Source organism: Dama dama, chromosome X (genome assembly GCF_033118175.1).
Source record: "Dama dama isolate Ldn47 chromosome X, ASM3311817v1, whole genome shotgun sequence".
Lineage (NCBI taxonomy): Eukaryota > Metazoa > Chordata > Mammalia > Artiodactyla > Cervidae > Dama > Dama dama.
Window position 1 is genome coordinate 61,354,860 of NC_083714.1, and position 24,641 is coordinate 61,379,500.

The 24,641-nt window shown below is 39.4% G+C and overlaps 1 pseudogene; it reads left to right on the forward strand.

Moving 5' to 3' along the window:
• Positions 1-24,641, forward strand: part of LOC133052686 (uncharacterized) — a 47,765-nt pseudogene that overhangs the window by 2,712 nt on the left and 20,412 nt on the right.

The following is a 24,641-nucleotide window of genomic DNA, read 5'->3' on the forward strand; positions in this document are numbered from 1 at the left end:
TTTAATTATTTATGACAAGTTAACTGCCTGATTGTGGCTCTAAATTACCATTTAGATAGACTTCGTGTAACAGGATGTAAACACTACCCTTGCCTTCAGTCTATGGAATGCTAAGCTGACACACAGGCAGTCAAAGCTTCCTTTAATTCAATATCTCACTAATTTATGGCTTTACAGAAAAACAAATAGCCAGTTCATGACTTCACCTCCAAAAAGAAGCATTTATACTTGTCTAAACATGTTTTTTAAATAAGTTGAAGTGGAATTTCTTCCTTCTTAAAAATATGTTTCTGGAACTACCAAAAATTTGCATATTCTAAATAGCTGATTAAAAAACAAAACAAAACAAAAACAACCTTTCCTCCACATTGTTGAAGGAAGAAGATGCTGGGACCACTGATAAGACTTGGTTTAACTATGCCAGACTGACTTGACTTCTTTACATCCTGCTGCATCAGAGGCCATGAACTCCTTTTTTTTTTTTTGTTTTTTCTTTCCTGCAGTCTTTAGTGTCTTGGTTAACCACCCCAGTTCTAGTAGATTTCCGTTTTTCCTCCTCCTTTGCCTCCTGCTTGCACATTTTTCCTGAAGCTTTATTCTTTCTTGTTGCCTTCTGTTTTTGGCTTAGTTTCAACGTTAGAAGGGACAGGTTTGGCTATAATCTGTGAATCTCCTCTTGGCCTCTTTCCTTATTGCCTTTTCAGCTAAATTGACCCTCTTAGAAATCTAGTTGGTGGCTTCAATGGGGAAGATGTATGGCTGGGTGCGTAGGGGTCTTTGCAAAGCTGGGCTACTTTGCTGCTGCCAATCCCATAGCCTGAACTCCAGGAGCCCAAGATGGGAGCAATGGGAGAACCAGATGAAATTGGATGCCCATCATTTAAATTTAATATCAGGAATCTATCTATCTATCATTGTCTATCTCTGTCATCTACGTACTGTCAACTACAAATTGGCACTTACCAAGAGCATTGCCAATGACCGAACAACAAAGGCATTTGCCATCTGCCTCTATGGAGATTGAACCCCACGCTGCTATAGCTGGTGACCTTCAACAATCCCTGAGGGAGTTCAGGGTGGAGTGAGGCACTCTGTGCTCCAGGGAATCTGGTGGGACAGGTCTTTAGATAGTTGGATGTTTTTAGGAACAGATTTTATGATCTCAATCTTCGCATCTCCTTATATCTAGAAAAGCACTAAATCCCTTCATGGTGACATCAGACCCTCATGACTAACAAAAAACCTTTTGTAAAATGAATGCTTCATGGTCTTGAACTCCCCTTTCACCAAAACCTTATATACTGACTTTCCCCCACTGCTGCTTTGGAGCAGTCTCTCGGAGCTATCTGAGATGCTGCCTCTCAGGCTGCAGTCCTCATTTTGCCCCAAATAAAATTTAATTCACAGCTCTCAAGTTGTACATCTTTTTTTAGACGACAGTACTTATCCCTCTCTTCCTTTTTAGATAAATGGTAGCATATTATAGTAATACTTGATTTTCTCCACCTTTTTTTTTTCACCTTAACAATATACCAAGGAGTCATTCCAAAGTAGTATATAGAGTATATATTCCTCATTCTTTTTACAGCTACATAATACTCTCAGTCCTTTACTGATGAATTTTTTTTGGTAACTTCCTGCCATTATATATAGAACTGCAGTGAATAGTCTACTTCATATTCCTTGTTGTATTTTTGCCAGTGTATCATTGGGATACATTCCTTGAAGTGGGATTACTGGGTCAAAGGGAAAAATGCCGTATATAATTTTGCAAGATTTGACTGGGGTGGTACTATTTTACATTCCCATGATCAAAGCATCAGAGTTCCTTGACCCAAGTCCAAACCCAGGTCCCTTGCATCAGGAGTGTGGAGTCTTAGCCACTGGATCACCAGAGAATTCCCTCTTATGTTCTTTTTCTATGCTCAAGTTCTATCATAGGCAGTGGAAGACTTTTCAGGTTATATCTTGTGTCCTATCGACATGACTTCTGTATTCCTTTATTTTCTTCCCCAGTAATCTTTGACAGCTTCTTTGCTAAATGATATGACAAGATATATCTAGACTTACCTTGTACATTAAATACCTCAGAATTGGCATCAGTCATTTCTCTAAGCTGCTGACAGAATGATAATTCCATTTGCTAAGCCTCATATCCACATACACATTCATAGCACTTATCATTACCTGATGTTACAGTGTATATTGTCTGCTTCATCCTGTACACCTTTAGAATTTAGTATGTAAGCTGCACAGAGGGCAAACATTTTGTTTTGTTCACTAATGTATCTTGAACACCTAGAACAAAGCCTGATACACAGAGGTCGTCAAAACCTGCTTCATGGGCTTCCCTGGTGGCCCAGTGGTTAAGATTTTTATGCTTCCTCTGAAAGGGGCATGGGTTCAATCCCTGGTCTGGGAATTAAGATGCCACATGTCAAGAGGCCAAAAATAAAAAAAAATAATATTAAAAAAGCTCCCGCTTCTTTTGATTTACCAGAGGTCATGATTGCAGCCCTCTGTATGAAGAGAGGGGTGATCATCCAGAGACCGAGCTCAAGAGTCACTGTCATTCATTCATTCATTCATTCATTCCCATGTACTGAGTGGGTCGTATGTTACAGACAATGTTCTAGGCAAGATGGCAATGTTTGTATTAGGCCTGTGGCTCAAGGGAAACCTCTAGTCACACTGATCAGGCAGAAATGATTCCTCTCCAGTGTTAAATGAGCTAAACTAATATGGCCAAGTAACCACCTGGAATAAAAGGAAATGACAGGAGTATTTTTTTCCCTTAGGACTGCTCCTACAATGAAGACACTTACACCAAATTTTCATACAAATTATGCGAATTTATGTATACTTTACTTATTACTTACATTTCCAGATGCTGTCTCTGATATCTATATTCCATGTAGTTTACGACAATGTAGCTTATTCTATGTTAGTTTTATGTGAGAGAGAAAGGAGGGCAGGCCAGGACTAATGTTTGTTGAAGTCCTATTGTGTGCCAGACATTTAAAAATAGATCTTCTCACTATTATAGTCTCCTGGAAGATAAAGTCAGGAAGAAAAGGAAGCACATGTTTTAAAGACTTTATTTTTTTTAGGGCAATTACAGCATTTTTTTTTAAAGGAAATAGTATAAGGATTTTCTATTATTTTCCCAGCTCCAGGAGGTAATTTGTCTTGCAACACAGAAGTGTCAACAGATACTATTTGCAAAGGATTTCCCTTTTATTCCTCAGACCACTGTGGTAAAGTGGGGGATTTTGTTATATCCACTGAGAAGACTGAGGTTAAGAGAGGTGATAACATATACAAGTTTAGCAGTCATTTCTAGATTTAGAGCAGTGGTTCTTAAACTACCTTGTGTCATCTGTAAGTTGTGTAAACACTCATTACTGGGCTCCATCTGGTTGAGGACCAAGAATATTCTAACAAGTTCCTAGGTGATGCTGACGCTGCTGATCCGGGGATCACAGCTGGAAAACTACTGATGAGAATAATAATAAACAAACAAAAGTGACATTTACCTTTTATGAGTACCTGGAAAATCACCGTGAGCTGAGAGGACTGTGGAGATACATGGCCCTGGGTCACAACAAAGGAGACACAGTATGCAGTGTGCCCAGGCCCATAATTTGGGCCACAGACTCAGAGAGTGGCTGACACTATTTCACTCTCCTAAAGTGTGAGGGGATCAGTCACTGGTCCACAGAACAGTTCGTGTAGCCTTGTGATTTCACCATTGTGGGGAGCCCTGTAGGGGAAGGATTAAGCCCCAGGCTCCCAAGATTTCCATTGATATTAAGAGCTCTTTGTCAAGCTACTTCTTATTAAACCCCTAATTCAGACCAGGCTATGGGAAATTAGGAGAGGTTAAGTTAATCAAGGAAACTGTCTTATAAATGCCTGCTCAGTAATGAAACCTGGAATTACTCTAAAGCTTTCTCACTGTGTCCTGACGCTACAAGCTCTGAATACTCTACTGTCGCTGGGCAGCCAATGGTGGCCAGGATAATGCTTTTCTATTATTTATCATAGTGAGCTGTATGACTTTAAAAATTATTTATTTATTTAATTAAAAAATAATTGTATTTGTTTGTTTTGGTTGCAGTGGATCTTCATTGCTGCGTGCAGTCTTTCTCTAGCTGTAGAAAGAAGGGGCTACTCTAGTTGCGGTGCATGGGCTTCTCACTGCGGTGGCTTCTCTTCTCACTGCAGAGCCTTCTCCCATAGTCTGTAGGGTGCTTCAGCTTCCATAGTTGTGCTTCCTGGGCTCCAGAGAACAGGCCTGGTAATTGTGGTGCATGGACTTAGTTTCTCAGAGGCATGTGAGATCTTCCTGGAACTGGAGATGGAACCCACAACTCCTGCATTGGCAGGTGGATTCTTTACCACTGAGCCACCAGGGAAGCCCAGCTTTATTACTTTTAAAGGATTCTATTACTGAAAAATTTAAAGCAGTCTATGGCAAACAACATCCCAGCAAAGCTTGTCTGAAATGGTTAATACTTGCAAATTATTTAGGGCTAATTCTCATGATATATGAAAGCATTCTCAGGAACCAATATATAGAGAGATGAGCAAATGATGTTGCGGTAGGCAGTCTCTAAGATGGCTCCAGTGAACCTGAGCCTCCCTTCCTGAGTGGCGCCAGGAAGCCATGGGACCCTTTCCTGGAGCCCGGAGCCTGTGACCCGAGCACCCTGGGCTTCCTTTGTACAAAGCCCGCCTTTGTACTGAGAGGTCTTGGTGGAGGTACTAAACAGTTCAGGGAAGCCAGACCCTGTCCCCCTCCCTGGAAGAGAAAATTTCCACTCCTGCAGCTGGCTTGTGACTCACACTGCCACCCCAACCAGCCAGAGGAGTCTTGAGTATGTGATTTGCCTGAATGTACAGTAGTGAGTTAATCATACAAGTACGTCATACACAAAAATGTTCTTGTATCTGAACAGTGAAAAGATCCTTTAAAAAGGTTTGATCTTGCTCTTTTTTTGCCCATTGTTTTATGGGTTCCTGGCTGCACGTTTCTCATTCACAATGTGGGCTGTTTCAGAATCTGAACCATGAGTTTCCAAAATACTGTGACCAGATAGTCCAGGACTTACATTTTTTTTTCCAAAATCAGTGACTGTGTTGGAATATTCATTCAGTCTGTCCGATCCAGATTACTATAAAGGGTACATTGAAGACCTAAAGCCATATGACTTGGAAAAATGAAAGAATCTCACAGTTTGCCCTGATGAAGTGCCTTTTGAACAGAGAAGTCCAATTTATGTTGCATGTCATGTTTCTTATTTCCTTACTTCAAGCATGCGGTGCTGTGGATGATCCTGAGTTTGGCTATATCAGAGGAAACCCTTGTATTCATGTGAAAATGAGCAGAGTAATTGGATTAAAGCTTCAAAGAGAATCAACTATAGAATGTACTTTGAAGGATGAAAGCATAGCAACTCTATTAACTTATCTTCCCTATGGAATTATAGAATTAAAATCCTTTCCATATTATGAGAAAAAAAATGGCATGTGAGGCATCTACAGTCATTAGTTGCCATCTAGATCACTTTTGACCCATGCAGTACTGTCAAAAAAGTTACAGTGAAGTGCAAGGCAGATGTATTTTACTCAGTCTAAAATATCAGGATGTTCTTGACAAGTTTTCAGGATGAACTGTGTTCAGAATCAGTATGTGCATAGTGATGAGTTAGGGTGTCTCCACAGGCTAAATGTTGTGTTGTTTGTCTTTATTTTGTATCAGCTGGACCTGCCATTCTAGAATTATGAGACCACCTTGGACAAAGGTGGGATGCTACATGACACTGTGATAACATCATAATGTGCTTCCAGATCATAGTGTTCTATGTCCTTCAAAGTAACTGCCGGTTGCCTCTGCTGCCTGTTGAGCTACATACAGGCAGCCGATAGGGACTGTGAACACCTGATTCTGAACATGTAGATTGGGGGTCTTGTCCAATGTTTATGTGGTTTAATTGGCAAGCATCTAAAGCTTAGTGTGCTGCCCTATATAAATATTTTATAGATTTAACACTGGTTAACTGTCATATTTTGATGCCAGCAAAGTTTTAGGAGAGAAAATGGTACCTGACCAACATCAAATGACTTTATAGTTGCAAGAAATGCAGTGTGTGGAGAAGTTTTGTATGTGAGGAGGAAAAAGGAGAATAAAAGTGGACTTGAAAGATTTTCTTGGGCTTTTTTTTCTCTTGGGCTTTTTATAGAATTATTTTTTACATTTTAAATTAGCCTGTGGATCTTTTTTATTAACAGCACAACCTTTTAGCTGTAAAATATGTAAAAAATGTAGTGATGAGATTATTTTTAGTAATGGAACTAAATTTCTTGTACATTATTTTAGACCACAGATGAGTCATATCATTTTTAGGTTAACCAGTATGATAATGCACATCATTTTTTATGAAAATAAGTTCATAAGATTTAAATTGTATGATACTTTGTGAAATATCTTATTGCTGCTTTTACTTAACAGATTGTGGACTCTAATAAAAAATATAAATTATGAAGAGTCTATTTAAAAATGAGTCCTGAGACGAGAGCAACTATAAAAAGATCATCATTTTGATTCTGTATTTCATCTCCTTCTATGAACTTGATATGATTGTTTCTTCCAGTCTACGTTATTTTCAAGTGGAGAGGGAGGTGGGAGGGGGGATCGGGATGGGGAATACATGTAACTCCATGGCTGATTCATGTCAATGTATGACAAAACCCACTGAAATGTTGTGAAGTAATTAGCCTCCAACTAATAAAAAAAAAAAAAAAGCAAACCTATGTTTTCTATAAAAGTTGAGTTATAATTAATGTATAATGTTATATTAGTTTCAGGTGTACCACAACATAGTGATTCAATAGTTTATACATTATGAAGTGATCACCGCCGTAAGTCCAGTTATCATCGGTCACCAAACTTATAACAATATTATTGACTATATTCCCTATGTGTACATTGTTGTTGCTTTAGTCACTCAGTCATGTCCAACTCTTTGTGACCCCATGGACTCTAGCCCACCAGGCTACTCTGTCCATGGGATTCTCCAGGCAAGAATACTGGAGTGGGTTGCCATTTCTTCTTCCAGTGTGTACATTACATTCAAGTAATTTATTTATTTTATAGCTGTAAGTTTGTATCTCTTAATCCCTTTCACATTTACCCATCCTCTTCCCCTCTGGCTTATGATATCTGTAGAAGTGAAGCATCATATATCCACTGTTGTTATTTAGTCACTAAGTCATGTCCAACTCTTTTTGGCCCCATGGACTGTAGCCCACCAAGCTCCTCTGCCCATAAAATTCTCCAGGCAAGAATACTGGAGTGGGTTGCCATTTCCTTCTCCAGGGGATCTTCCTGACTCAGGGATCAAACCTGAGTTTCCTGCATTGCAGGTGGATTCTTAACCACTGAGCCACCAGGGAAGCCCCATATATCCACTAGTCCAGTACACAGAACCTAGGAAGAAGACATATTAAAGGGCCATGAATGGGAGAAAGAACTACTTATTTAGGTTAACCATTTTCAAAATAAAATAAGATTTGATAGTGACTCTGGATAGAGGTGGGCTTCTCTGGTGGCTCAGTGGTAAAAATAATATATATATATACAGTGAAAAAAAAGATAGCATTAATGAGCCGTGCCTCCCAGTTTTCATGCACGTGCATGAGTAATCCCTATACTTGAGTGTGGGCTGGGTTAACAGAGATAAATACTGAAGCCTTGAATCACTGTAAAGCTTTTTCCTTTGTGTTCTGAAGCTGCCAGGGCTCTGAGTGCTCTAATCTCCCTAGGGGCTGGCGCCTGATACTCCCCAGTGTATTGCACAATTCCTATTACAATGGACTGTATTATTTATTTATTTGCAAAATACACATAATATTTACCATTATAATCCTTTTAAAGTGCAGTTTAGTGGTCTCTAGTACATTCAAATTGTTGTACAACCATCATCACCATCCATCTCCAGAACTCTTTTCATCTTGTTCTGTGCTCATTAAACAATAATTTCCTGTTTCCATCAGCCTTGGCAATCACTGTTCTACTTTCTGTCTTTCTGAATTTGAATACTCCAGGTGCCTCATGGAAGTGGACTCATACAGTATTTGGGGTGTGTGTGTGTGTGTGTGTGTGTGTGTGTGTGTGTGTGTGTTGTGTCTTCTTTCATTTGGCGTGTATCAGATTTTCAGTTCTTTTTAAGGCTGAATAATATTCAACTATGGGGCCTCCCTGGTGGCTCAGAGGTAAAAGAATCTGCCTGCAATACAGGAGCTACAGGAGACACGAGTTTGATTCCTGGATCGGGATGATCCACTGGAGGAGGGCATGGCAACCCACTCCAGTATTCTTGCCTGGAGAATTCCATGGACAAAGGAGCCTAGAGGACTACAGTTCATAGGATCACAAAGAGTTGGACTTGACTGAAACAACTTAGCACACATGCATAAGATTCCACTGTAAGATAGTCATACTGGTAGGCATTTGGGTTTCCCTTTTTTGGCTACTGTTGTTAAAACCAGAGCTGTATTTAGTTAACAGTCGTTAAAGTGTTAAAACAGATTTTATTCAGAAACTATTGTAATAAGAGTAAAGAGACCTCAGATTACAACTGAGCTCAGTTTTCAGTACAACATGGGCAAATACAGGTTCATAGCCAAGGAGCAGATTGGGGAGCCAGTGGATGGAAAACCAAAGCAGAAACATCAGGGATAAGGATTGGGGGTAGGGGGTGGTGCAGATCCTGATTAAACTGACCTGACCAGTGTTGTTGCTGAAGGTAGGCCATGGTGATCAGATACTGAGGGTGGGGATTCTTGCTAAGTTGACTTAGTAGGATTTTTGCTAAAAATTAGGCTATTCAAAGATAAACTCAAGTGTTCAAATGTTGAGACCTAGTTGAGACAAAGGTTCAGAGGAACCTCATTAAAATTTGGTGAGGAGTAAGTCTTGTAGGTGTGAATAATATTGCTGTGAACATTAGTGCACAAATATTTGTTCAAGTCCCTGCATTCAATTCTTTTGGGTGTATACCATAAGTGGGATTTCTAGATCATATTGTAATTCTATTTTTCATTTTTTGAGGAACTTCCAAACTGTTACAATAGCTGCACCATTTTACATTCCCACCAGCGATGCACAAAGTTACAATTTCTCCACATTCTCACCAACACTTGTTATTTTCTGCTTTAAGAAAAGTAATAGCTATACTAATGGGTGTGATTTACTATTTATTTTTAAAATAAACTTTATTTTGAATAATTTTATATTTACATAGCTGTATAATCTTAATAAAATTGAAAAATTTAAAACAGAATGGTAGGAAAAAAGTAACAATTATGAGAAAAGTAGATTTACATTTCTGGTATGTTAGGTAGACTTACTAACCAACAGACAGGTGAGTCAATGATGTCAACAGAAAATTCACTAAAGAACCAATAATTGTGTCCAGGTTCCTGATGGTGGCTCAGACTGTAAAGAATCTGCCTGCAATGTGGGAGACCAGGGTTTGATCCCTGGGTCAGGAAGATCCCCTGGAGAAGGGAATGGCTACCACTCCAGCATTCTTTCCTGGAGAATTCCATAGACAGAAGAGGCTGGCGGGCTACAGTCCATCGGATAACAAAGGGTTGGACACGACTCTGTGACTAACAGTTTCACTGTTCATTCCTGCATCGCAGGCGGATTCTTTACCATGTGAGCCACCAGTGAGGCCCCAATAAACATTAGCAAATCATAGAAATTATATTAATGAAATAGGCAAAATGCAGAAGAATGTACATAACACGACTATATTTTTGAAGAATATATGCATTTTAGTATATTTTAATGTAAATATCTGATTATATGTAATTATGCATTAATAAATTATACACCTGAAGAATAGTCATCTGTCTATTTTCAGTGAATATCTTTGGGTCAAGGACTGAGGTTCAGGCAGATGAGACTACAGAATGATTTCAATTTACACATATACATTTTTATACTGTTTGAAATTTATACTCAGGAAAATTTATTAAGATAAAAATTAATAAAGAGCAAAAATATGTCACCCAACTGACAAAAATTATGTACACGTAGGTTTTATTTTGGAAATGTGTTCACAACATTCTGGTTTGTTAAGAAAATAGTAGATTAAAGCATCTGATTTGATAGTTTATCTGTGTATGTATTTGTTTCTATGGCTCAAACATCTTCACACATGCAGCTTTCTCTTCAGCTCACACAGGAGGTTGATGTCTAGTTTTAGGGCTTAGAGACACTAAATGTTTTATATTTAGAGAGATTGCTGCCAGTGGGTGGTAAATTCTGGAAAGACCTGGCTGAGGCCAAGGCCAAGGCCAAGTCCCTCCTTCATTCTTTCCTCCCCTTCCTCTCGATCTCAAAGCCCAGATATTCAGAATTGCAACTCTGATTCTGATTACTAGGTGGCATCTACCTTCATATTTTTCTCTTTTTTTAATGAAAAGGCATTTTTTAGAGTAAACAAAATGTTATTTTTAAAAGTGCTTATTAAGCAGTTCATATACTTATGGTATATATGCTTGAAATTGGGCTTGAAAGATTTTTTATATAAAAAGACCAAAAGAATATCAATTTAGTTTCATATATGTGTTATTCATAGATCTATCAACCTCTCTTGCCCTGCCCCTCCCCCTCACCCCACCCGTTTTCATCAAGGTCTGCTGACCTGTCCACACTGTAGAGAGGGTCTCCTGGGGAGAAAGCAGGTAGTTTAAGCTCCCAGGTATCATAACACTGTAATGGCTTCCTAAAACATCCATCTGCCTCTCCCCAGGCCACTTTACACACAGCTGCCCATAGTAGTTTCCCTGAAATGGACCCTGATATCATTACACAAACACTCTCAGAAGCAATTTACTACCTATAAAGAGAACTTCAAACTCCCTTCCCCAGCTTGTACTCTCCACCCTATGAATCCAGACTAGGTTTCCAGTTTTGTCTCCCAACTGCTCTGTGTTCTGGGCAACCTGCACTGTGGGCTACTCCCTAAAGGACTCCTGTGTTCACTGTGTATCTCTTGAACTGTGTGGGGATTGATTTGAACAGATCTTGGCTCTAGCGTGGTGAAAATATACAGCCTTGACGTACTCCTTTTCCTATTTTGAACCAGTCTGTTGTTCCATGCCCAGTTCTAACTGTTGCTTCCTGACCTGAATACAGATTTCTCAAGAGGCAGGTCAGGTGGTCTGGTATTCCCATCTCTTTCAGAATTTTCCACAGTTTATTGTGATGCACACAGTCAAAGGCTTTGGCATAGTCAATAAGGCAGAAATAGATGTCTTTCTGGAACCCTCTTGCTTTTTCAATGATCCAGCAGATGTTCGCAATTTGATCTCTGATTCCTCTGCCTTTTCTAAAACCAGCTTGAACATCTGGAAGTTCATGGTTCATGTATTGCTGAAGCCTGGCTTGGAGAATTTTGAGCATTACTTTACTAGCGTGTGAGATGAGTGCAATTGTGCAATAGTTTGAGCATTCTTTGGCATTGTCTTTCTTTGGGATTGGAATGAAAACTGACCTTTTCCAGTCCTGTGGCCATGGCTGAGTTTTCCAAATTTGTTGGCATATTGAGTGCAGCACTTTCACAGCATCATCTTTTAGGATTTGAAATAGCTCAACTGGAATTCCATCACCTCCACTAGCTTTGTTTGTAGTGATGCTTCTTAAGGCCCACTTGACTTCTTATTCCAGGATGTCTGGCTCTAGGTCAGTGATCACACCATTGTGATTATCTGGGTCGTGAAGATCTTTTTTGTGTATTCCTCTGTGTATTCTTGCCATCTCTTCTTAATATCTTCTGCTTCTGTTAGGTGCATACCATTTCTGTCCTTTAATGAGCCCATCTTTGCATGAAATGTTCCCTTGGTATCTCTAAGACTGGTTCCAAATAGGAAAAGGAATACGTCAAGGCTGTATACTGTCACCCTGCTTATTTAACTTATATGCAGAGTACATCATGAGAAACCCTGGGCTGGATGAAGCACAAGCTGGAATCAAGATTGCCGGGAGAAATATCAATAACCTCAGATATGCAGATAACACTACCGTTGTGGCAGAAAGTGAAGAAGAACTAAAGAGCCTCTTGCTGAAAGTGAAAGAGGAGAGTGAAAAAGTTGGGGGAGAGGAGCTAAGATGGCGGAGGAATAGAACTTTCTCCCCTACAAATTCAACGAAAGAACATTTGAACGCTGAGCAAACTGCACGAAACAACTTCTGATCGCTAGCAGAGGACATCAGGCACCCAGAAAAGCAGCCCATTGTCTTTGAAAGGAGGTAGGACAAAATATAAAAGGTAAAAAGAGAGACAAAAGAGCTAGGGACTGAGACCCGTCCCAAGAAGGGAGTCGTAATAGAGAAAGTTTCCAAACACCAAGAAACCCTCTCACTGGTGGGTCTGGGGGAAGTTTTCGAATCTCGGAGGGCAACCTAACTGGGAGGAAAGATAAATAAAACCCACAGATTACATGCCTAAAAGCAACTCCCAGCAGAAAAGTACCTCAGATGCTCCCATCTGCCACCAGCAAGTGGGGGCTAAACAGAGAGGAGCCGGCGGCCTTGCTTAGGGTAAGGACCTGGCCTGAATGTCCTGAGGGCAATCAGAGGGAGCTAACATGAGATAGCAACTTAAACTGTGGGACAGCGAGAGAGAGAGAGAGAGAGAGAGAGAGAGAGAGAGAGAGAGAGAGAGAAAATTAACCGGCGAAAAGCGCGCTAACTGAACACACTGCTGGCCATTCACAGAGCAAAAGAAAGACTGAGCAATTCCAGAGAAGAGCTAGACAGCTGCGGGCCAGCCCATCCCCCACCGGAGGCAAGAGGCAGGGGGGAGGGGAAAGGGGCAAACTCGGCCCCAGAGACGGCATCCCCTACCAAACTGCAAACAGGCTCCCAGCTTATAAACAAAGACTTCCTGAGATTCTGGATGGTTGACATCCGCCAGGAGGGTCACGGCTAGAGACCAGCTCCCCAGAACAGACACAAGGCGCACCCAACCGGCGCACGCAGAAACTGAGGTTGGGACCGCGGAGGGGATAAGGCGCACTGCACCCGGGGAGAGTGCGCTCATCAAGCTCCTGGCTGCCTGACCTGCTCGGGCGGGGAAGGCGCAAAACGCAGTCCCAACCAAGTCTGCGCTTTTGTGGAGTACCGGTAAACTGGAACCGCACGCAACTCAGGGCCCGCTCCCTATAGCGCAGCCTGGAGCCTGAGCAGTGTAGACGGGGAAAGCACACACGCTGTGAGCGGGGCCAAACCCAGTGTGGCCGGAACCCTGCGAGTGCTCCCCACACAGGCCAGTGATATTTGTCTGCAGTGCCCCTCCCTCCCCACAGCACGACTGAACTAGTGAACCTAAACAAGAGACCACCTCCGCCACCTTGTGTCAGGGCGGAAATTAGACACTGAAGAGACCAGCAAACAGAAGCCAAAGAAACAAAGGGAACCGCTTCAGAAGTGACCAGTGCAACAGATTAAAATCCCTGTAGTTAACACCGACAACACAGGAAGGGGCCTATAGATATCGAGAAGTGTAAGCTGGAACAAGAGGCTATCTCAAACTGAACTGAACCCACACTGCCCACAACAGCTCCAGAGAAATTCCTGGATATATTTTTACTATTTTTTTAATTAAAATTTTTTTAATTTTTTTTTCTTTTCTTTTTTTTCCATTTATTTTTATTAGTTGGAGGCTAACTACTTTACAATATTGTAGTAGTTTTTGCCATACATTGACATGAATCAGCCATGGATTTACATGTGTTCCCCATCCCGATCCCCCCTCCCGCCTCCCTCTCCATCCCATCCCTATGGGTCTTCCCAGTGCACCAGCCCTGAGCACTTGTATCATGCATCCAACCTGGGCTGGTGATCTGTTTCACCCTTGATAGTATACCTGATGATTTCTTTCATCAGTATTTTATAGTTTTCTATATATAGGTCTTTTGTTTCTTTATGTAGATATACTCCAAAGTATTTTATTCTTTTTGTTTCAATGGTGAATGGTATTGTTTCCTTAATTTCTCTTTCTGTTTTCTCATTGTTAGTGTATAGGAATGCAAGGGATTTCTGTGTGTTAATTTTATATCCTGCAACTTTACTATATTCATTGATTAGCTCTAGTAATTTTCTGGTAGAGTCTTTAGGGTTTTCTATGTCTAGGATCATGTCATCTGCAAACAGTGAGAGTTTTACTTCTTTTCCTATCTGGATTCCTTTTATTTCTTTTTCTGCTCTGATTGCCATGGCCAACACTTCCAAAACTATGTTGAATAGTAGTGGTGAGAGTGGGCACCCTTGTCTTGTTCCTGACTTTAGTGGAAATGCTTTCAATTTTTCACCATTGAGGATAATGTTTGCTGTTTTTAATTTTTTTTAATTTTCTTTTAAAATTCCCTATTACTCCTCTATTACTCCTTAATTTTCATTTTCTTTTAAAGTCCTCTATTACTGCTCTATTACTCCTTAATTTTCATTTTCATTTCACTATAACCTTGCAAAAAAAAAGACCCTGTTTTTAAAGCGAACTTCATATATATTTCTTAAATTTTTTATGTTTTTGTTTTTAATATTGTATTTTTAAGAGTCTAACCTCTACTGTAGATTTTTAATCTTTGTTTTTCAGTATTTGATATATCAATTTTGGACATTGAAAAATCCAATATTCAGTACCCATTTTTACTCAGGAGTGTCATGATTACTCTCTCCCCGCTTTGACTCGCCTTTTTCTACCCCAGGTCACCTCTACTTCCTCCCTCCCCCTTCTCTTCTCAATCCAATTCTGTGGATCTCTGTGGGTGTTCTGGGCTACAGAGAATACTTAGGGAACAGAGTACTGTGTAGATCTGTCTCTCTCCTCTTGAGTCCCCCTTTTTCTTCTCCTGCTCATCTCTATCTCCTTCCTCCCTCTCCTCTTCTTCATGTAACTCTGTGAACCTCTCTGGGTGTCCCTCACTGTGGAGACTGTTTTCACCATTAACCTAGAAGTTTTATTATCAGTGATGTATGGTTGGAGAAGCCTTGAGACTACTGGAAGAATAAGACAGAAATCCAGAGACAGGAGAGTTAAGCCCAAAACCTGAGAACACCAGAGAACTCCTGACTACAGGGAACATTAATTAACAAGAGATCATCAAAAAACCTCCACACCTACACTGAAACCAACCACCAACCAAGGGCCAATAAGTTCCAGAGAGTGAAAAAGTTGGCTTAAAGCTCAACATTCAGAAAACTAAGATCATGGCATCTGGTCCCATCACTTCAAGGCAAGTAGATGGAGAAGCAGTGGAAACAGTGGCAGACTTTATGTTCTTGGGCTCCAAAATCACTGCAGATGTTGACTGCAGCCATGAAATTAAAAGACGCTTACTCTTTGGAAGAAAAGTTATGACCAACCTAGACAGCATGTTAAAAAGCAGAGACATTACTTTGCCAACAAATGGCCACCTAATGAAGGCTATGGTTTGTCCAGTAGTCATGTATGGATGTGAGAGTTGGACTATAAAGAAAGCTGAGTGGTGAAAAATTGATGCTTTTGAACTGTGGTGTTGGAGAAGACTCTTGAGAGTCCCTTGGAACTGCAAGGAGATCCAATCAGTCCATCCTAAAGGAAATCAGTCCTGGGTGTTCATTGGAAGGACTGTTGTTGAAGCCAAAATTCCAATACTTTGGCCACCTAATGCGAAGAACTGACTCATTGGAAAAGACCCTGATGCTGGGAAAGATTGAAGCCAAGAGGAGAAGGGGACGACAGAGGATTGGATTGTTGGATGGCATCACTGACTCAGTGGATGTGAGTTTGGGTGAACTCCTGGAGTTGGTGATGTACAGGGAGGCCTGGCATGCTGTAGTCCATGGGGTCACAAAGAGCCGGACATGACTGAGTGACTGAACTGAACTGGCTCTAGCACCTACATGGCAGCACAGCATCACATACTGTGATCAACCCTTTGGGGGAGAATTGCTATCCTCATTTTAAAGATGTGGAAACTGAGTCTTGTGAGAGTGAGAACCAGTCTTGTCTTTGGGAAAGATGTTGGGTTCGGCTTCCTTGGTGGCTCAGACAGTAATGAATCTGCCTAGAATGCCGGAGACATGGGTTCAATCCCTGGGTTGGGAAGATCCCCTGGAGGAGGGTATGGCAACCCACTCTAGTATTCTTGCCTGGAGAATTCCGTGGACAGCGGAATCTGGAGGGCTACAGTCCATGGGATCACAAAGAGATGGACATAACTGAGCGACTAACACTTTACAGAAGTAACATATCCACTGATAGCTTGAAAGTGGTAATGAATGGTATTATTTTGCTCTATAACAGAGAGGATATGGTGCTCACTACAAGGAAGTGCCTGTATGAGTAATATTAATTTTATTTTCCCCAAAATTTAAGCGATACTTTTTCAGTAGGACATTTGGATAATACATTAAAACAGAAAGAAAATAGGACTAAACACGCCCCAATCCCACACCCTGAAAGGCCCATCCTTTTCTAGGATTTGCTGACATCTAGTGGTAGAGCCAAGAATATCAAGTGACCTTCAAGCTAGGCTTCAGCAATACTTGAATGGACAACTTCCAGATGTATAAGCTGGGTTTCAAAAAGGCAGAGGAACCAGAGATCAAATTGCCAACCTTCACTGGATTATGGAGAAAGCAAGGGTTTCCAGAAGAACATCTACTTCTGTTTTATTGAACATGAGAAAACCTTTGACTGTGTGGATCAAAACAAACTGTGGAAAATTCTTAAAGATATAGGAGTACCAGACCACTTTACCTGTCTCCTGAGAACCTTGTATGCAGGCCAAGAAGTAACAGAACCGGACATGGGACAATGTCCCATGGTTCAAAATTAGGAAAAGAGTATGGCATCTTGCTTATTTAACTTATATGCAGAGTACATCATACAAAATGCTGGGCTGGATGAGTCACAAGCTGGAATCAAGACTGCTGAGAGAAATATCAACAACCTTAGATATGCATGTGATACCACTCTAATGGCATAAAGTGAAGAGGAACTAAAGACCCTCTTGATGAGGGTGAAAGAGGAGAGTAAAAAAGCTGGCTTGAAACTCAACATTAAAAAAACTTAGATCATGGCATCTGGTCCCATCACTTCATGACAAATAGAAGGGTGAAAAGTAGAAGCAGTAATAGATTTCTTGGGCTCCAAAATCATGGAGGACTGCAGCCATGAAATAAAAGGTGCCTGCTCCTTGAAAATAAAGCTATGATAAACCTAGACAGCATACTAAAAAGCAGAGACACCAATTTGCCAACAAGTTCCATATATCCAAAGCTATGGTTTCTCCAGTATCATGTACGGATGTGAGAGTTGGACCATAAAGAAGGCTGAGCACTGAAGAATTGATGCTTTCAAACTGTGGTGCTGGAGAAGACTCTTGAGAGTCCCTTGGACTGCAGAAGATCAAACCAGTCAATCCTAAAGGAAATCAACCCTGAATATTCATTGGAAAGACTGATGCTGAAGCTCCAGTACTTTGGCTATCTGATTTGAAGAGCTGACTCATTGGAAAAGACCATGATGCTGAGAAAGACTGAAGGCAAAAGGAGAAGAGGGTGGCAAAGAATGAAGTTTTAAAAAAAATTATTTATTTTTTAATTGAAGGATAATTGCTTTACAGAATTTTGTTGTTTTCTGTGGAACATCAACATGAATCAGCCATAGTTGTACATATGTGCCCGCCCTCTTGTATCTCCCTCCCATCTCCCTCCCCATTCCACCCATCTAGGTTGATACAGAGCCCCTGTTTGAATTCTATGAGACATACAGCAAATTCCCATTGGCTGTCTATTTTACATATGATCATGTAAGTTTCCATGTTACTCTCCATACATCTCACCCGCTCCTCCCCTCTCCCTGTGTCCATAAGTCTCTTCTCTATGTTTCTCCCTTGCTGCCCTGCAAATAAATTCTTTGGTGCCATCTTTCTAGATCCTGTATACATGCATTAGTATATGATATTTATCTTTCTTTCTGACTTTGGAGAAGGGAATGGCAACACACTCCAGTATTCTTGTCTGCAGAATCCCATGGATAGAGGAGCCTGGTGGGCTCCTCTGGGTTGTTCCATGTTCTAGCTATTGTAAATAGTGCTGCAGTGAACAATGAGATGCAAGTGTCTTTTTCAACTTTGGGGAATCAGGGTATGTGCCTAGGAGTGGGATTGCAGTGTTATATGGTGGTTTTATTTCTAATTTTTAAAGAAATGTCCATACCATCTTCCATAGAGGCTGTACCAGTTTACATTCCCACCAACAGTGCAAGAGGGTTCTCTTTTCTCCACACCTTCTCCAGCATTTATTGTTTGTAGACTTTTTGATGAGGCCCATTCTGACTGGTGTGAAGTTGTAGTTTTGATTTGCATTTCTCTAATAACGAGCAGTGTTGAGTATCTTTTCATGTGCTTGTTAGCCATCTGTATGTCTTCTTTGGAAAAATGTCTGTTTAGGTCTTTTCCCACTTTTTGATTGGGTTGTTTGTTTTTCTGACATTGAATTGTATCAGCTGCTTGTATATTTTGGAAACTAATCCTTTGTCAGTTGTTTCATTTGCTATTATTTTTTCCCATTCTGAGGGCTGTCTTTTCACCTTGCTTATAGTTTCCTTTGCTGTGCAAAAGTTTTTAAGTTTAATTAGGTTCCACTTGTTTATTTTTGTTTTTATTTCAATTACTTTAGGAGGTGCGCCATAGAGGATCTTGTTTTGATTTATGCCATCGAGTGTTCTGCCTATGTTTTCCTCCAACAGTTTTACAGTTTCTGGTCTTATATTTAGGTCTTTAATCCATTTTGAGTTTATCTTTGTGTATGGTGTTAGGAAGTGTTCTAATTTCATTCTTTTAAATGTAGCTTTCCAGCTTTCCCAGCACCATTTATTGAAGAGGCTGTCTTTGCTCCACTGTATATTCTTGCTTCCTTTGTCAAAAATAAGGTACCCATAGGTGCATGGGTTTATTTTTGGGCTTTCTATCTTGTTTCATTGGTCTATATTCCTGTTTTTGTGCCAGTACCATACTGTCTTGATGACTGTAGCTTTGTAGTATTATCTGAAGTCAGGAAGGTTGATTTCTCCAGCTCCATTCTTGTTCTCAAGAGTGCTTTGGCTATTCGGGTTCTTTTGTGTTTCCATATGAATTGTGAATTTTTTTGTTCTAGTTCTGTGAAAAATGCCATTGGTAATTTGATAGGATTCACATTGAATATGTAGTTGCATTTGGTAGTATAGTCATTTTCACAATATCGATTCTTCCTACTCAGGAACATGGAATAGCTCTCCATCTGTTTATGTCACCTTCGATTTCTTTCATCAGTGTCTTATAATTTTCTGTGTACATTTCTTTTGTCTCCTCAGGTAAGTTTATTCCTCAATATTTAATTCTTTTTGTTGCAATGGTGAATGGGATTGCTTCCTTAATTTCTCATTCTGACTTATCATTGTTAGTATATAGAAATGCAAGTGATTTCTGTGTATATCCTGCAACTTTGCTAAATTCACTGATTAGCTCTAGTAATTTTCTGATACTATCTTTAGGGTTTTCTATGTACAGTAGCATGTACAGTTTTCTATGTACAGTAGCATGTAGCATGTAGCATCTGCAAACAGTAATAGTTTTACTTCTTCTTTTCCAATCTGGATTCATTTTATTTCTTTTTCTTCTCTGATTGCTGTAGCTAGGGCTTCCAGAACTATGTTGAATAATAGTGGTGAGAATGGATACCCTTTTAAGGGGAATGCTTCCAGTTTGTCACCATTGAGAATAATGTTTACTGTGGGATTATCATATATGGCCTTTACTATGTTGAGGTAGTTTCCTCCTATGCCCATTTTTGAGGAGTTTTAGTCATAAATGGGTACTGAATTTTGTCAAAGACTTTTTCTGCATCTATTGAGATGATCATATGGTTTTTATCTTTCAATTTGTTAATATTGTGTATCACATTGATTGATTTCCGTATATTGAAGAATCCTTACATCCCTGGAATAAACGCAACTTGACCATGGTGTATGAGCTTTTTAATGTGTTGTTGAATTCTGTTTGCTAGAATTTTGTTGAGTATTTTTCCATCTATGTCCATCAGTGATATTGGCTTGTAGTTATTTTTCGTCTTTGATTTTGGTATCAGGGTGATGGTGGCCTCGTTGAATGAGTTTGGAAGTGTTCCTTCCTCTGCAATTTTTTGAAAGACTTTTAGAAGGACAGGTATTAGTTCTTCTCTAAATGTTTGATAGAATTCATCTGTGAAGCCATCTGGCTTTTGTTTGTTTTTTGGGAGATTTTTGATCAGTTTCAATTTCAGTGTTTGTAATTGGGCTGCTCATAATTTCTATTTCTTTCTGGTTCAGTCTTGGAAGATTGAACTTTTCTAAGAATCTGTTTCTTCCTGGTTATCAATTTTATTGCCGTATATTTGCTCTTAATAGTCTCTTATCATCCATTGCATTTCTGTGTTGTCTGTTGTAACCTCTCTTTTTTCATTTCTGATTTTGTTGATTTGATTCTTCTCTGTTTTTTTTTTTTTTTTTTGATGAGTCTGACTAAAGGTTTGTCAATTTTGTTTATCTTCTCAAAGAACTAGCTTTTAGTTTTATTAATCTTTACTATTGTTAATTTCATTTCTTTTTTATTTATTCTGCTCTGGTCTTTATGATTTCTTCCCTTCTGCTAATTTTGGGGGAGCTTGTTCTACCTTTTCCAGTTGTTTTCGGTGTAAAGTTAGGTTGTCTATTTGATGTTTTTCTTGTGTCTTGAGGTAGGATTGTATTGCTATAAATTTCCCTCTTAGAAATGCTTTTCCTGCATCCCATAGGTTTTGAGTTGTCATGTTTTCATTGTCATTTGTTTCTAGGAATTTTTATTTCCCTTTTGATTTCTTCAGTAACCCATTTATTATTTAGAAATATATTGTTTAATCTCCATGTGTTTGAATTTTTTTTTACAGTTTTCTTTCTTGTAATTGATATCTAGTCTCATAGCATTGTGGTCAGAAAAGATGTTTGATATGATTTCAAATTTCTTAAATTTACTGAGGTTTGATTTGTGACCCAAGATGTGGTCTATCCTGGAGAATGTTCCATGTACACTTGAGAAGAAGGTGTATTCTACTGTATTTGGATGATATGTCCTGAAAATTTCAATGAGATCCATCTTATCTAATGTGTCATTTAAGACTTGTGTTTCCATATTAATTTTCTGTTTTGATGATCTGTCCATTGGTGTAAGTGGGGTGTGAAAGTCTCCTACTATTATTGTGTTACTGTCAATTTCTCCTTTTATGTCTGTTAGTTTTTATCTTGTGCATTGAGGTGCTCCTATGTTGGGTGCATAGATATTTACATAAAATTATTATGTCTTCCTCTTGGATTGATCCCTTGACCTTTATGTAGTGCCCTTCATTATCTCTTGTAATCTTCTTTATTTTAAGGTCTACTTTGTCTGATATGAGGATTGCTACTCCAGTTTTCTTTTGACTTCTATTTGCATGGAATATATTTTTCCATCCTCTCACTTTCAGTCTATATGTGTCTTTAGGTCAGAAGTGGGTTTCTCATAGACAGTGTGTACATGGGTCATGTTTTTATATCCATTCAGCCAGTCTGTGTCTTTTGGTTGGAGCATTTAATCCATTTAGACTTAAAGTAATTATTGATGTATATGTTCCTAGTGCCATTTTCTTAATTGTTTGGGGTTTGTTTTTGTAGATCTTTTTCTTCTCTTGTATTTCCTGACGACATAAGTCTCTTTAACATTTGTTGTAAAGCTGGTTTGGTAGTACTGAATTCTCTTAACTTTTGCTTGTCTGAAAACCTTTTGATTTCTCCATCAATTTTGAATGAGATCCTTGCTGAGTACAGTAATCTTAGTTGTAGATTTTTTTCCCTTTCAGTACTTTAAATATATCCTGCCATTCCCTTCTGGCCTGCAGAGTTTCTGCTGAAAGATCAGCTGTTAAGCATATGGGATTTTCTTTGTACGTTACTTGTTGCTTTTCCCTTGCTGCTTTTAATATTCTTTCTTTGTGTTTAATCTTTGTTAGTTTGATTAGTATGCATCTTGAGATGTTTCTCCCTGGGTTTATCCTATGTGGGACTTTTTGTGCCTCTTGGACTTGGTTGACTATTTCCTTTTCCGTTTTAGGGAAATTTTCAACTACAATGTCTTCAAAATTTTTCTCGTATCCTTTCTTTTTCTTTTCTTCTTCTGGGATCCTTATAATTCAAATGTTGGTGCATTTAATATTGTCCCAGAGATGTCTGAAACTATCCTCAGTTCTTTTCATTCTTTTTACTTTATTCTGCTCTTCAGCAGTTATTTCCACCATTTTATCTCCCAACTCACTGATCCTTTCTTCTGCTTCAGATGTTCTGCTATTGATTCCTTCTAGAGTATTTTTAATTTCAGTAATTGTGTTGTTTTTCTCTTGTGTATGTTTATTTTTTAATTCTTCTAGGTCTTTGTTAATTGATCCTTGCATTTTCTCCATTTTATTTTCAAGGTTTTGAATCATCATTACTATCATTATTCTGAATTCGTTTTCAGGGAGGTTGCCTATTTCCTCTTCATTTATTTAGACTTGTGTGTTTCTAGTTTGTTCCTTCATTTGTGCAGTATTTCTCTACCATTTAATTTTTTTTAGCTTGTTGTGTTTGAGGTCTCCTTTTCCCAGACTTCAAGGTTGAATTCTTTCTTTCTTTTGGTTTCTGCCCTTGTAAGTTTGGTCCAGTGGTTTGTGTAAGCTTCATGTAGAGTGTAACTTTTGCTTGTGTTCTGGTGGGAAGAGGTGAGGTTTTTTTTTTTTTTTTTTCCCTCTTATGGGCAGGGCTGAGTGAGGTGGTAATTCTGTCTGCTGATGATTGGGTTCATATTTTTGTCTTTATTCTTTGGATGAAGCATCCTGCACAGGGTGCTACTGGTAGTTGGGTGATACCAGGTCTTGTATACAAGTGGTTGCCTTTGTGGGAGTTCTCACTATTTGATACTCCTTAGGGTTAGGAGTTCTCCAGTAGTCTAGGGTCTTGGGGTCAGCACTCCCACTCCAAAGGCTCAGGGCTTCATCTCTAGCCAGGAATGGAGATTCCACAGGTGGTTTCTTATGACATTAAATGGGACTAAACAAATATCCAAAATGAGAAACCAAAGACGAACCCCAGACAAATGGCAATTACAAAATTAGTCAAATACTCATTAAAATAATTGAATATACACACCCTGTATATACATATACACCCATAAGCAAAATCAAAACAGTCCAACAAAAATAAAGTACAGTAGATTGACCTGGAGAACAAAGGAAACCAAAAATAATATCAACCAGTTAAGAACAAAACTAACTAAAGCACAAACTGGAAAACAAATCTAAAGCAAAGTACCAGCTGGGGAATAAAGCAACAAAAACAAATCTAACAAATATGGTGAGAAAAAGAAATAAAAAAAAGAAAGAATAGAATTGCAAAGTTAAATAGAGGTAGATAAAGATTTATCAATATTAAAGATTAACTGCAAGGGTAAATGAACAGTAGGAAAAGCAAACAAAGGAATAAATGTAGAAAAATTAATGTTTTAAAATTTTTTAAATTAAAAATAAAAAAGAGAAAAAATAGGAAAAAAGGGAAAACTACAGAACTGCAAAAGGCCAATGCAGAGGCAGAAGTTTATAACAGAAATAAAATCTGTGCCTGAAAAAAATATCTCAGAAGCTTAAATAAATTTCATAGAGCTAATAAAATCAACAACTAAAACAGACTGGTGGAAAAAAAAGAAAAAAAATAAATGAAAAAAATCCAAATGAAACTACAGAACAAGTCAAAATATAAGAATAATAAATGTTTTCCTTGGGTCTCTGCTGTCAGTGTACTTTTCCTCACTGGGAGTCACAGTCCACCTCACCTCCCTAGGATGCCCACCAACACAGAACTTGTCTCTGGACCTGTTGTGGGGGCAGCTCAGGCTCTAATCTGGTCCTACTTCTCTCTGTTCTTGCCTCCAATGTCCACAGCTGTTAGAACTAGTGCATTTTCTTTTGTAGGAGCTCTCAGTGTCCTTTTATATATTCCATAGACACAGAGTCTTCCTAGTTGATTGTGTGGATTTAATTTGCAGCTTATACAGCTGGTGGGAAGATTTTGGGTCCTCTTTCTTAGCCACACTGTCCCTGTGTTTCAATTGTGGTTTTATTTTCATCTCTGCATGTGGGTCATCCACTGGGATTTGCTCCTGAGGCTGCCCTGGAGGATTGGGTCTGCCCCAGTGAGGGCCAGGTATGGAGGTGGTGCAGCTGCTTGGATTGCAGGAGCTCTGGCAGCCCCAGGTACTCAGGGGAGTTGAAGGCTAGGGCAGCAAGAAATATAGAAGGGTATGGCAACCCACTCCAGTATTCTTGCCTGGAGAAACCCCTGACAGGGAAGCCTGGCAGGCCATAGTCCACAGGGTTGCAAAGAGTTGGACATGACCAAAGCAACCCCGTGTGCATAGATGCAAGATTGTTTTTTGCAGGTGGCAGCTCTGCTCCAGTGAGGGTTGAGTGTGAAGGGGGCACAGCTCCTTGGGTCTTGGGGATCCTGCTGGCACCAAGT